The sequence below is a fragment of the Panthera onca genome, chromosome E3, assembly GCF_046562875.1.
Source record: "Panthera onca isolate mPanOnc1 chromosome E3, mPanOnc1 haplotype 2, whole genome shotgun sequence".
In the NCBI taxonomy this organism is placed as follows: domain Eukaryota; kingdom Metazoa; phylum Chordata; class Mammalia; order Carnivora; family Felidae; genus Panthera; species Panthera onca.
In genome coordinates, this window is record NC_138354.1 from 23,546,049 (window position 1) to 23,560,954 (window position 14,906).

General features: G+C 42.0%; 1 long non-coding RNA gene across 1 annotated transcript in view; it reads left to right on the plus strand.

Moving 5' to 3' along the window:
• Window positions 1–14,906, plus strand: part of LOC132689222 (uncharacterized) — a 117,889-nt gene that overhangs the window by 3,719 nt on the left and 99,264 nt on the right. Inside the window, exon 2 of the long non-coding RNA XR_009614916.3 lies at window positions 3,374–3,416. This is a non-coding gene — a long non-coding RNA (uncharacterized LOC132689222). The remainder of the gene's footprint in view (window positions 1–3,373; window positions 3,417–14,906) is intronic.

Genomic DNA, 14,906 nt, shown 5'->3' on the forward strand with positions numbered 1-14,906 from the left:
CTGCTTCAGATTCGGTGTCTCCCTCTCTCTCTGCCCCTCCCCTGCTCGTGCTCTGTCTCTCTCTGTCTCAAAAATAAATAAAAACATTTAAAAATTTTTTTTCAAAATAGTGAGTGAAAAACAAAAAAATTGGGGGCACCTGGGTGGCTCAGTCAATTAAGTGTCTGACTTCGTCTCAGGTCATGATCTCACAATTTGTGAGTTCGGGCTTGCTTCGGGCTCTGTGCTGACAGCCCAGAGCCTGGAGCTTGCTTCGGATTCTGTATCTCCCTCTCTCTCTGCTCCTCCCCTGCTCACACTCTGTCTCTCTCTCAAAAATAAATAAAAGATTTTTAAAAAATTTTTTAAAAAGCAAGAAAGTTGGAATAAGAGAGCAAAAGCAAATACTTTTATAGTGGTAAAATTCTGTGACAGATGCTGTTCCAGGCACTTATATTAAAACTCACAACAACCTCATGGAATAGGTACCAATGTTATCCCTATTTTATAGATGAAGAAACTGGCACAGAGAGGTAATTGCTCAAGGTCACAGAAGCATCAGAGTAGGAACTTGAACCCAGATAGTCTTAACCCATGGCCTGACCACTTAACTGCAGCAAACTAATTTGTACAGTATGAATTATTTCAAGTAAATTTTTAAAATATCATAAGGAATTTATAACTATATACTGGAAGGAAACCACCAGAATTCATGATATTTGGAGTTCAGCAACAGGATGGGGACCAAAGGAATTCTAACTTTAGCTGGAAAGTCTAATTAACTAATTAATTAATTTTTAAAAAATACTGAAAGCAAACAGTACAAAATGTTAACTTTTAGTTATGGGTGGTGAGACCCTGGGTGATTGTTTCATTATTTTTTGTACTTTTCTGTATTAAAAAAAAATGATCTCTTTAAAAAAATATTGTGGTCTCTGAACCTGGTGCTGTCTCCACATTTTTTTTTAAGATTTTAGTTCTAATCTCTATACCCAACTTGGGGCTCGAACTCACAACCCTCAGATCAAGAGTCACATACTCCACCTTCTGAGCCAGCCAGGCATCCCTCCACATTTTTTTACATATTTTCTTATTGTGCTGATTGTTTCCATTTCGTTTCATGCATATTTTTCTGTAAATTATCCTAATATAGGAATTCTCAAAGTTTTTGGTCTCAGGAGTCCTTTGCACTTTTAAATATTATTGAAGACCCCAGAGAGTTTTTGCTCACGAAGGTTACATCCATTAATACTTAACCACATTAAAAATTAAAACATACTTAAAAAATATTTTTGATTCATTAAAATATAAAAATAATAAACCCACTACATGTTAACATAAATAAAATGCCTTTATGAAAAATATTTTCCAAAAAAAAAATATTAGTGGGGAGAATGGCATTGGTTAGCAGTTTTGCAAATCTCTTTAATATCTGGCTAAATAAAGGACAGCGTGATTCTGACATCTGCTTCTGTACTCCGACTATTGTGTTAATGTTTTTTTGTTGAAATAAATGAAGGAAATACAGTTTCATATAATGTTACCCACATTGCTTTTGTCAACAACTGCCTATGTCCGTGCAAATGTCAACATGGAGAAAAAGGCAAATAACACCTTAGTATTATTATGAAAATAATTTTTTAAACATTTTTTAAATGTTTATTTTTGAGAGAGAGACAGAGCATGAGTGGGGAGGGGCAGAGAGGGAGGGAGGCACCAAATCCAAAGCAGGCTTCAGGCTCTGTGCTGACAGCTCAGAGCCCGCTTCCGGGCTTGAACCCACGAACTGCAAGATCATGACCCGAGCTGAAGTTGGACACTTAACTGACTGAGCCACCCAGGTGCCCCTATTATGAAAATAATTTTGACCCCCTGTTCCTCTTGACAGGGTTTTGGGAGCCCCACCCCAACTCTGTAAGTCTGTGAACCACACTTTGAAAATGACTGCCCTACTTTATTCAGCTGTAACCATACCAAATTAATATTTGACTATCATTAACCTGCAAAATGGCAATTTCATATGGTTCACCCTGATACGTATTATTTCAGAGGATTTTCCTTTTGGTTCACACGCTGTATTTTCCTGGCCAGGCTCTGGTGTTGGATATTATTGGGGTGTGTCTCCTCCAGGACTGTATTGCCGTGAGCAGCTTTGTACAGATGGTATGTGGTTTTTTTTTTTTTTAATTTTTTAAAATGTTTGTTTTTTTTGAGAGACAGAGCACAAGTAGGAGATGGGCAGAGAGAGAGGGAGACACAGAATCCAAAGCAGGCTCCAGGCTCTGAGCTGTCAGCACAGAGCACAAAGCAGGGCTGGAACTCGTGAATCATGAGATCACCACCTGAGCCGATGTTGGACGTTCAACCCACTGAGCCACCCAGACGCCTGCCTTTCTTTCTTTCTTTCTTTCTTTCTTTCTTTCTTTCTTTCTTTCTTTCTTTCTTTCTTTCTTTTTCTTTCTTTCTTTCTTTCTTTCTTTCTTTCTTTCTTTCTCTTTCTCCTTCATTCCTTCCTCCCTTCCTTCCTTCCTTCCTTCTTTCCCTTCTTCCCTTTCTTTCTTTCTTTCTTTCTTTCTAATGTTTATTTATTTTTGAGAGAGAGAGAGAGAATGTGTGTTAGTGGGGGTGGGGCAAAGAGAGAGGGAGGCAGAGGATCCAAAGCAGGCTCTGCGCTAACAGCAGAGAGCCCAATAGGGGACTTGAACTCATGAACAGCAAGATTATGACCTGAGGCAAAATCAGACGCTTAACCAACTGAGCCACCCAGGTGCCCCTACATGTCTTTGAGTCATGATTTCCAGTGTGGGGGCAGCTGGCATTGGGGGGTGTCTAGGAACTATGGACGGGTTGCTGTTAGGCTAACAAATGTTAAGGTATGCATTTCAAGCAACTGTGAACAAAGAGTTTTGTTCTCTCAGAGTTGGCTTGGGTTTCTGAAGAATGAACTTGCTTCTTTTTCAACTGAGACCTGGTCTGAGGGATAGCAGAGGACTTTTGCCAGGTGTTTAGAACTATGCATCATTTGGCCAAATTTAAAACCAAAACCAAACTTTTTCTAGTGGAAGAACTGTGGGCTGAATTATGGCACAGTTGGGTGATTTCATGTCTGGATGGATTCATGACTGGTTTGGGAGGCCTCTAAATACCAACCCCCCCACTGAAAAAAATGATATTGAATATTTATATATACTAGTGTGGAAGAATGGTTTTCCTCTTTCCTTTAATCAGGTTAATGCACTTCAAGGAGATGATAAGATAGTAAAAGGGATCCAAGATCAGCCAAGCCTTCCCTGGTGATCAATGGAGTGTTAGATGCTGTGCTTTATAACCACTATTGAGACAATACTTTGCATTAAAAAATAAGGTAATTAATTTTTTTTTTTTTTCTTCTCAGGAGGAGTGAGGCACTGAGCATCCATTCATTTATTCTACTTCAGGTAAGTGTATCTGATTTAGCTCACTTCCTCATCCCTAGTCCATTTCATTTATTACCACTCCATTTAGGATTGGTATAGTCCCAGCTTAGTAATCAGCACATTAAATTTCTCTTGGGATGTTGACTGGTTCAAGGGAGGGAATGTGACCCAAGTCAGGTTAACCATAGTCAATGAAACTCTATACAAAGACTTTTTCCTTTGGAGTGCCACAGGCTTCAAGTTGTTCAGATGTGGGGCTGCAGCTGTGAAGAGGCTATATAAGAATGGAGCCCATCTGGAAAGATGACAGCAGAAACTAGGTCATAGTTTCATCATGTGACCCATGTCAAGCATCACCTCAGGCTACCCTTGGACATTGCAGGTGCCTGAAGCTATAAATCCCCCCCCCCCCCCCCGCCTTTTTTCCTTCTCAAGCCATCTTGCATTGGGGTTTCTGTTGCTTGCAACCACAAGACTACTAACTGATTCTGGTGAAAATGTTATCCAAACTATAAAAGAAGTTTGGAGGGACAGGTAACATATCTTTTTACAGGATCTTGACGGTCTGGAATGTCTGGCCCTAACTAAGAAGATAAACTAAGACAAACACAGATGTGAAGTCCTGCAGTTAGGCTCAAACAGATCAGGGCTGTGTTTAAGTACAGAATGGGCAGCCACGGCTTGGGACCTGTGTGACGCCCTGAGATAGAGCTTCTTAGAGATGCAGTGCCACCTGCAGGTCTGGAGGCCCTGGGCACTGGAGCTCTGGTTTGGTTGGCAGAATCTTTATCCGAGTCTATTGATCAAAGGTGGGTCCCTGGATCTCCAGTCTCATTCCCATAGGCCATAGCACGCTTCGGTGCTCCTCTGCCTCTGACCACAACAAACAGCTGACACCAAGCTGCCCTTTTTGTTACTCTTTCTCTCCCCAGAATTCCCCGGGCCCATGTCCCCACCCCACCCCAATTGTTGCACTACCCCGATTATTGAACTGTGGCGCTATTTGCCAGGCACACGTGTGCTAAGTCTCCTTCTTCCTCCAAAACCAGCCTATGAGGTAGGTTCTATTTTTGTTCTCATTTTATGGATAAAGAAACAGACTTGCAGATGTTGAGGAATTTGTCCAAACTTCAGAAAAAAACAGGTCTCTCTGAAACCAAAGTCCATGTTTTCATATATTTTGCTAAACCGTGGAGTTGTAAACTGGTAGTCCTATAGAGGGGTGTGTGGGGAATGGGGGAGATCCAGTTTTCAAACATATTTCGTCACACCACATTGCATTAAAACAATTTTGAGCTAACGTTTAAAAGTCAAGGAATAGCACATAAAAATCAACTTCCTGATTCTCTGGAAAATGAGCAGTCAGGAGGTCTGGTGACACAGGCCTTCCATTCCTGCTTGGCCCAGGACAGTTGGAGCTTCAGGGCAGCTGAATGGACCCCGGTTCCCCATGACCCCCACTCCCGTGGTGCCCACAGTTGGTGCAGCCGGCCTGCCTACTTGTCTCCGTCCTGTGGGCATTTGAGCGTGGCTTCCCGGCTGGGCCTCTCCCCTCCAACCGGCCTCAAAAGCTTCTGGCCACTGCCAAGCCTGGCAGTTTTCACTTTCTTCCCAGAAATCTAACCACAGAGCCCAGATCCCACGGGGCACAGCCAGGCTGGCGCTCAGGGCTCACCTGGTCACTTGTAGCACATACCTTTCCATTTTTCTCTGTGTACTGGCCCAGAGAAAAAATTTAATCAGCTCCCAAGAGGCCTTGACCTAAAGGAAGAAGATCTGGGAATAGATTCACAACTTTGCTATTGAGGTTTTCAGTTGCATCCGGGAATCCTGAGAAAGGTCAGGTTGTGGCTTGGAGACTTGAAAACACTCGAACACTCTTACATTCTAGGGAGGGAAGACAGACAATAAGCAAATCAGAGAATGTATTTTCTAGATGGTAATAACTGCTATGGAGAAAAAGCATTCAGGCCAGAGGAGATTGGACGGAGGTTGGATTTTAGGAAGGATTGTCAGTGTATAGGAGGTGAGGAAGCTAACCCTGCAGATACCTGGAAGGATGTACCAGGCAGAAGGAACAGCAAGTGCAAAGCCCCTGAGGCAGAGAGCTTGCCTGGTGTGTTTGAGGAACAGTAAGGAGGCCAGTGTGTCTGGAGCAGAAGTGAACTAGGAGAAGAGGGGCTTTAGGAAGCTGGGGAGGAGGGGATAAAACATGTAGGAGGGCCAGTGTAGGGACTGTAATGTTGAGTCATTGAGATGGAGGGCCTTTGGAGGGCTTGGGATGATGCAACTTGACTGAAAAATTTTTAACATTTTTTTATTGTGATAAGATATACATAACATAAAATATGCCATTTTAAGCATTTTTTTAACGTTTATTTATTTTTGAGACAGGGAGAGACAGAGCATGAACAGGGGAGGGTCAGAGAGAGGGAGACACAGAATCTGAAACAGGCTCCAGGCTCTGAGCCGTCAGCACAGAGCCCGACGTGGGGCTCGAACTCACGGACCGCGAGATCATGACCTGAGCCGCAGTCGGACGCTGAACCGACTGAGCCACCCAGGTGCTGCAGAACTTTCTTACTTTTTAAGACTGAATGATATTCTATTGCATGTATATATTTTCCATTTACCTGTTGATAGACGTTTTGGGGGCTATTGTGAATAGTGCTATAATGAGCTTGGGTATACAGATATCTGCTTCAGTTCCTGCCTTCAGTTATTTTGGGTACGTCTGGCTAGAAGTTGAAAAGACTCTTTCTGTAAGAATTCTTGAGAATGGACCACAGGAAGCCTAGAGATGAAGCAAGAACAGGGTGGGTGACATGGAGGTAGTGAGAAATAGTGAGGTTCTGGGTTTATTTTTCAGGGGTAGCTGACATAATTTGCTGGGGGATTGGAGGTGGGACGTGGGAAAATTTAGCACCAAATCTTCCCAAACAATTGGGTATTTAATGAGTCGTGGTCACTTTTTTTTGTTTTGTTTTCAGTTATATGCCCTTTTATTTTTTTTTATATTTTATTTTTTAATGATTATTGTTTTTATATTGAAGTACAGTTGACACACAATGTTACCTTAGTTCCAGGTGTACAATGTAGCAGTTTGATCACCCTGTACTTATGCTGTGCTCACCACAGTGTAACTCCGGTTTGTCATCATACAATGCTATTCCAGTGTCATTGATTATATTTTCTTTGCTGTGCCTTTTATACCCAGTGATACTTTTGAAGATTTTGAAGCAAGTTGCAGAACAATGCCTACAATAGGACAATTTATAGAAACCATATAAAACAATAGAGTTCATTTTAATGAGTACATACATGTTTATGTAAATGCAGGGACAAAGTTGTACAAGGGTACACACCAGATTATTAATTGTGGTTACCTCTAGAATGAAAGGGCATTGGGGCACCTGGGTGGCTCAGTCGGTTAAGCGGCTGACTTCGGCTCAGGTCATGATCTCACAATCCGTGAGTTCTAGCCCCGCGTCGGGCTCTGTGCTGACGGCTCAGAGCCTGGAGCCTGCTCAGATTCTGTGTCTCCCTCTCTCTCTGACCCTCCCTCGTTCATGCTCTGTCTCTCTCTGTCTCAAAAATAAATAAACATTAAAAAATAAAAATAAAAAAAATAGGGCTAGACAGTTTAAAAAAAAAAAGAAAGGGCATTAGCAGAGGTAGGATAGTCAAGGGTAATTTTACCTTTAGCTGTATTACTTTTTCTTTTTAATATATGAAATTTATTGTCAAATTGGTTTCCATACAACACCCAGTGTTCATCCCAAAAGATGCCCTCTTCAATGCCCATCACCTACCCTCCCCTCCCTCCCACCCCCCCATCAACCCTCAGTTTGTTCTCAGTTTTTAAGAGTCTCTTACTGTATTACTTAAAAAAAAAAACTATTTCGTATATCACTCATGTAATTAAAAACTTGAAAAACCCTAAAAAACAAATAAAATAAAAACTTGAAAAACCCTAATAAACAGTGTTTACACTTAAAAAAAAAAAAAAAATAGGAGGAGCCCGGTTTGCTTTAGGACCAAGTCCTCTCAGACAACTGAGTGTTTTAATGAGTCGGATTCACTTTTGAAGCTATTTAATTGCTACTGAAGTGGCCTGAAATCACTGGTTCAGCTGGGAAAGAAAACAGGAGATGTTCGTTTGGCTCAGTCTACTGAGAGACAAAACCTTGCTAGCTAGTGTGGGGCCACAGCCAGCGACAGGTGGGGCAGCCTTAAAGAAATGAGCAATTATGTGGCCTTCAAAACTAGAGTTTAATAGGGGTGCCTGGGTCACTCTGTGGGTTCAGCAGTTGACTCTTGATTTCTGCTCAGGTCAGGAGCCAGGAGTCGGGCTCTGCACTGGCAGTGCGGAGCCTGCTTGGGATTCTCTCCCTCCCTCCCTCCCTCTCTCAAATTAAATAAACTTTAGAAAATTAGTTTAACCACGTATGTTACAATAATCGTTTCAACAACCATAAAATAACAACAGGAACTGTTTACCCTTACGTAGTCCTGTTACTGGATTCAGGTTTGGGGGCCCCCACAATGATATGTAGTGAGGCTGTACCCCCAAACCAAAGGCACAGGCAAGGCTTTACTGGAGCTACAGCTGGAGCTCGAAGAACACACAGCACCAACACCACTCTTAGGCTGGCGTTCCGGAGCAGGGCAGAGGCCCTGCTCCTGTACACGGTTTTGCTCAGGATTCCACTCCCAGCCAATATGCTAACAAGGTCTCTTATTGTCTCATTGTTAAGTTTAAGTCATTATTTAATAGTGAGGTAGCAAATAATGAGACTGGGAATGCTTACAGCATGCTCCCCTGCTCTATAGTTTCCACGTAGCAGCCAGAATAATCCTTTTATGCTTTAATAATCCAGGTCATCGTGGGTACCCGGCTGGCTCAGTTGGTAGAACTCTGTTGTGTAACTCTTGATCTCAGGGTTGTGAGTTCAAGCCCCACATTGGGCGTGGAGCCTACTTAAAAAAAAAAAAAAAAAGATTTAAATAATCCAGGTCTTAGTAAGCAAACAGAAAAATGCTGGGTGTGGCAGGATGACAGTAGGGTGGCCCCCAAAGGTTGCCTCTTAGTGGTAACGCCTTGTGTACTCCCCTCCCCAACTGTGTGAGTGAGCTCAAAAGCAAATCTCTCCCCAGTCAAGCCTTTCCATGAGACCACAGCCCCAACCAATACCTTGATGACAGCCTGGTGAGAGACTGCAGGAGAGGACCCAGCTAACCAGACTGGGATTCTTCACCCACAGAGACTGTAACATAATAAATGGGTATTGTTTTAAGCCACTACATGGGTAATTTGTTATGTGGCAATGGAGAAGGAACGGACTAGGGTATTAATTCATTATTTTGAAATTTTATAAAGGGAAAGAGCCAAGCGTATATTATGCTTGTCCTATGCAGGGTAGCCAAATAGGTGGTGTGGGGAACTTTGCATATCTTATATACATGAAAGAAAGAAGAAAATAAAACAAAATGCCAACACTTTGAAGCTTCTAAAGAATTAACAGATCTAAGCAAAAATCATTTGTGGCTGTTTAGATGATGACATGAGAGGCGATCAAACATTATGCATCTTTTTAAAAATTTTTAATTTATTTTTGAGAGAGAGAGAGAGAGAGAGAGAGAGAGGGACAAGTGAGGGAGGGCAGAGAGAGAGAGAGAGAGAGGGAGGGAGGCAGAGGATCTGAAGTGGGCTTTGCACTGATAGTACAGAGCCCAATGTGGGGCTTGAACTCATAAACTGCAAGATCATAACCTGAGCCGAAGTCAGGTGCTTAGCTGACTGAGCCACCCAGGCACCCCTCAACATTATGCATCTTCTAATGAAAGTACCCAACGTTATCTATGAAGTAGTCTTGACCCTCCCTCCCAAAAGTAAACTTGAATCCGATCAGGTCTCTAGATATAACTACCAATTTATACGAATACGAAATCTGGAGGAACATGTTAAATAATACCATGGGGGTCTAAGCAGCAAAATTCAGATGGTAGGAAACTCTATGGGACAAATGAGCCAGGTTTTTCAATTGAAAAATAAAAAAAGAAAAATAGATATGAAGGAGAATCCTGGACCCTCAAAACTTAAAAGTAGAACTACCAGATGATCCAAAAATTTCACGACTGGGTATGAATCCAAAGGAAACAGAATCACTATATCGAAGGGATATCTGCACCTCCATGTGCATTGCAGCATTATTTACAATAACCAGGACATGGAAACAACCTAAGTGTCCATTGACAGATGAATGGATAAACAAGTTACAGTGTATATATGCAAGGGAATACTGTTCAACCATAAAAAGAAGGAAATCCTGCCATTTGCAACAACATGGATGGGCCTTGAGAGCGTCAGGCTAAGTAAATAAGTCGGACAGGGAAAGACAAAACCTCTGTGATTTCACTTATATGTGGAACCTAAAAACAAACAAAAAAACAAACTCCTAGATAAAGAGATCCAATTTGTGGTTACCAGAGGCAGGGGGTGGAGGGTAGGGGAAATAGGAGAAGGTGGTCAAGAGGTACAAACTTCCAGTTGTACGATAAACACATGCTGGGGGTGTAATGGACAACGTGATGAATATAGTTACCACTGCCATAGGTATATCTGAAAGTTGCTAAAGAGTAAATTAAAAAAACTCTTGTCATAAGAAAAAAAGTCTTCCTTCCTCTCTTCCTTCTTCCTTCCTCCTTCCTTCCTTCCTTCCTTCCTTCCTTCCTTCCTTCCTTTCTTTTTTTGTATCTACATGAACTAATGGATGTTAACTAAATTTACTGTAGTAATTATTTCACAATTTATGTAAATCAAGTCATTATGCTGTACACCTTAAACTTACACAGTGCTGTCAGTTGTATCTCAATAAAACCGAAAGAAAAAAAGGAGAATCCTAGGGACTGAAATATATTTAAGAGCTATTTTAACAATTGTGATTCATTATTCTTATTCGGATGCTGATTCATATCAACTCTGAAAATTATTGATAAGACAGTTGGGACAACTGAACACTAAATAGTTTACAATATTCAGGAGTTATTGTTAATTTTTTAGGTGTGATGACAGTCTGTTGTGAGTTTTCTTAAAGGAGCCTTATATTTTAAAGATGTATATAAATATATTTACAGGTGAAATGATAAGATGTCTGGGAAATTTACCTCAAAATAATCTGTTTGGGTGGTGAGGTAGGTATGGATGAAATAAGATGCAGCATAAATCAGTGATGAGACTGGGTGATGGGTATATGAGTGTTCATATCTCTCTCCTTTTGTGTGTTTAGAAATACAACAACAACAACAACAATAATAATAAAACTAAGTCAAATCATGTCCCTCCTTCAATGTTTCTCATCTCAGAGTAAAAGCTGGAATGGCCTGGAAGTTTCCCCATTATCTGTGACCCTTCTTCCCCTTCACCACTTCTCTGAGCTCATCTCCCACCATTCTCCCTCTTGTCATTCCACATGACCCTCATTGGCCTCCTTGTTGCTTCCTGAATAACTTGAAGCATGCTCCTACCTTAGGACCTTTGCACTTACCATTCCCTCTGTTTTAAACCTTTGCTCCTCTACCAAGTATCCCAGTGTTTGTTTTTCTCACATTTTTTAGAGCTCTGCTCAAATGTCAATCCCTCAGGAAAGTCTTCCTAGATTATCCCCCATAAAATAGCAGTATCTACCCAACATAGATGTTCTTCTTGTCCTTTTTTTCTTGCCCTTGTTTTTCTGCATAGCACTTGTCACCACTTGACCTACATTATACTGTACCTGCTTGATTGTCTTTCTTCTCCACCTGGATGCAATTCCAGGAGGGCAGGAAAGGACTTTAAATTTTTTTCAATCACTACAGCCCCAGTGCCTAAATCAGTGCCTGGTACATAGTAGGCACTCAATAAATATTTGTGAGATAAATGAATGCTTGTTGAGCCTGCTCTTGTCTTTTGTTCTCTACTGTGATTAATTTATTTTCTTTTTTTTTTTAAAGTAGGCTCCATGCCTAACGTGGGACTTGAACTCACAACCCTGAGATCAAGTGTCATGCTCTACTGACTGAGCCAGCCAAGTGCCCCTATTATGGATAATTTCAAGCATGCAGAAAAGTAGAGAGAATCATATAATGAGTATCCATATATATATTACTTAGATAAAACAACTGTGAACGTTTTGCCATATTGGGTTTGGCCAAAGTATTTTAAAATATGTATAATCAACGTGACATTTCATCCCTAAATCTTTTCATACGCACCCTTTAACAAAAATCAGACACTTCTTTACTTAGCCATGTTAACCATTGTAACACCTAACAAAATGAACCTCAAATCATCAAATTCCACCATATCTACACTTACCCCAAATGTCTTTTACACTTTATTCAAACCAGGACCCAATCAAGGTCCACAAACTGTGTTCGGTCATATCTTTTACGTCTCTTTAAGTCTAGAATTGCTTCTCCTCCCTCTCCTCCCTTTTTTCCAGGTCATTGACTCACTGAAGAAATGAAGTCTATTGTCTTACTGGTAGAATGCCCTTCCTTCTTGGCTTGGTCTGACTGCTTTCTCGTGATGTATTTAACTTGACCCTCTAGCTCCTGTATTTCCGGTACACTAGAAACTAGATCTAAAGACTTGATCAGATTTTAGCAAGACATTTTTGGCAAGAATTCTTCCTAGATGGGGCTGTCAGTGTCCTGTTGCATCACACCAGAAGGTTCAGAGTGACGGGCTGTCACATGAGTGAAGCTAAGATTGATGAGTGGGTTCAGATGGTGAAAACCTGGCCCGTGCATTGTCAAGTTATTTCTTCACTTATAACCAGTAAGACCTCTGTGGGCCAATGATTGGCATCATGTGACTATTCAGTCTTCCTTGAACCTTTCACCTCAGGTGTCAGCATCCGATAATGATCATTGCCTGAGTCAGTTCTTTCATCAGGGGTTGCAAAATTGTAATGCTATTATTCCTTCACCATTTACGAGGGGGCATTGTTGTGTAAAGAAGAGCTTCTAGGGGCACCTGGGTGGCTCAGTTGGTTAAGCATCCGGCTTTGGCTCAGGTCATGATCTCGCGGTTTGTGAGTTTGAGTCCCGCATCGGGCTCTGTGCTGACAGCTTGGAGCCCGCAGCCTGCTTCGGATTCTGTGTCTCCGTCTTTCTCTGCCCCTCCCCGACTTGTGCTCTGTCTCTCTCTGTCTATCAAAAATAAATAAAATGTAAAAAAAAAATTTTTTTTTTAAAAGAAGAGCTTCTTCCTCCCATTGACTAGGGCAGAATGAATTCTTTCCTTTTAGTTACTATGTTTGAGAGTAAGGATTTGATTCAGTAGACGCCTCCAGTGTTGACAGATTTTTCCTGTTTTCTCTCTCTCTGAGTATCATTATGAACTCAGTGAACTTTTTTTTTTTTTTTTTTTTTTTTTTTTTTTTTTTTTTTTTAAGTAGGCCTCATGCCCAGCAGGGAGCCCAACGCAGGGCTTGAACTTAGGATCCTGAGATCAAGATCTCAGATCAAGAGTCGGACACTCAACCAACTGAGCCACCCAGGCACCATGATCATGAACTCAGTGATCTTTAAAAATACAGTTAAGATGTTTCATTCCATTGCATTCATTATTTTTTAAAAATAACCTTTGGGGGGCCCCTGGGTGGCTCAGTCAGGTTAAGCGTCCCACTACAGCTCAGGTCCTGATCTCAGAGTTCAGCCCCACATCCGGCTTTCTGCTGTCAGTCCAGAGCCTGCTTTGGATCCTCTGTCTCCCTTTCCCTTTCTCTCTCTCAAAAATAAACTAATTAAAAAAAAAAAAAAAAAAAGACCTTAGAATTCTGGAATAATTTTATATTTGTGGAAAAGTTGCAAAGATAATACAGAGAGTTCCTATGTGCTTTTGGGGTTCCTTTAAAAAAACTGAGAAATCAATATTGATGCATTTCTAATATATATATATATATTTTTAAAGGTTTTATTTTTAAGTAATCTCTACGCCCAGCATGGGGCTGGAACTCACAACCTCGAGATCAAGACTCCAATGTTCTACCAACTGAGCCAGCCAGGTGCCCCAATACGTCACAATTATCTGAACACCAAAGTTTGATTTAGACTTTAGTTTTCCCACTAATGTCCTTTATCTGTTGCAGGATCCATTCTAGGATCATTCATTCATTCATTCTCTTTGATGCTTACAAATTACCTCAGTCAAGTGGGAGCCCTGTCGGACTGGCTCCGGAGCCTGTCTACTTGACCGTGACCCTAAGTAGTCTTTGATAAGCTCCTATGCTTTCTGGCCCAACACGATGTCCCAGGCTCACCTGGATTTGATTTCATTGCCGACAGTTAACGAGAGGTAGATTTAACTGGAGAGTTTAGGATTTTCAGTTTTTCCTGAAAAGTCAGCTGACCTGGCAACACCGAATGTGCATTCCTGCTTGGCAGAAATTGGCCGCAGCTCAGGAGGGCTGCCCCATTTAGACAGGGTGTGTGCACAGCCCTCTGGTTTGACATATGCCTCACCATTCCCTATGACTGGTCTGTGCCGTGCCTCCGTGTAAGCTGCCTGGATTCTGTAGGCATTTGAGGTCGCTCTCTCGCTGCTTTCCTCCCTCCTGTCTTTCCTTCCTATTTGTGCAGTGCCTCTTAAGCACAACCACTCTGTGAGGTGCTGGGGTTCCAAAGGCAAACAAGACAATATGTGGGGTATCTTGCTTGTTTGGTCTCAGATCTGTTCCCTGACCTTTTGCAAATGCTGTTTCCCAGGCACCGCTGCCAGCTGGCTCCCAGCTAAGTTGAGCCAAAAAGAGTGATGGGGGGGTGGGGGGGAGTTGTTAGATTGGATGGTGGGGACAACGGGAGGAGCTAGGATGTTCCCCTCTTCCCAACTCCAGGGAGGAATTTTCAGCAGAGGCCGAGTCTCTTCTGTGGCTTAGCTCCTCACCTGGCAACCCCTGCTGTGCTTCTGGCTCCTCGGTGGCCCCAGAGAGGGACGCTGCCTCTTTCCTGTGACAGCAGCTTCCCACTGTTGCTAAAGCCCACGGTTGCCCCACCATCACCGACTCGGCTGCTAAGCTGTGGGCTCATCTGTGTAATCAGTCCCTTGTGTGAATTTCCCTCTGTTTGAAAGCCCTAGAATGGTTTCTGTCTTTCGGATACAAAAGATCTGGCTCCTAATCTCCCGGAGCACATACTGGTTCCTTCACCTGCACTGACTGGCTTCGTGACTCTTGGCAAATTATTTAATCTCTCTCAACCTCAGTCTTCCTTGTCAGGAAAATAGGAAATACCCATCTCATACGATTGTTGTGAGGATTAAATGCAGTGATGCGTATAAGGTGCTTAGCTCAGTCCCTGGAACATAACACACCTCGGAAATGCTACTTACTCTTATGCTTTAGGGTACAAACCATACCTGACTCCACCAGGGACTTCTTTCTCTGTGGCTCCACAGACACACAGCTGCTGTTTATTGAGCACCTTACTATTACCAAGATCCTGTTTACTTTTTTATTTTTTTTTAAG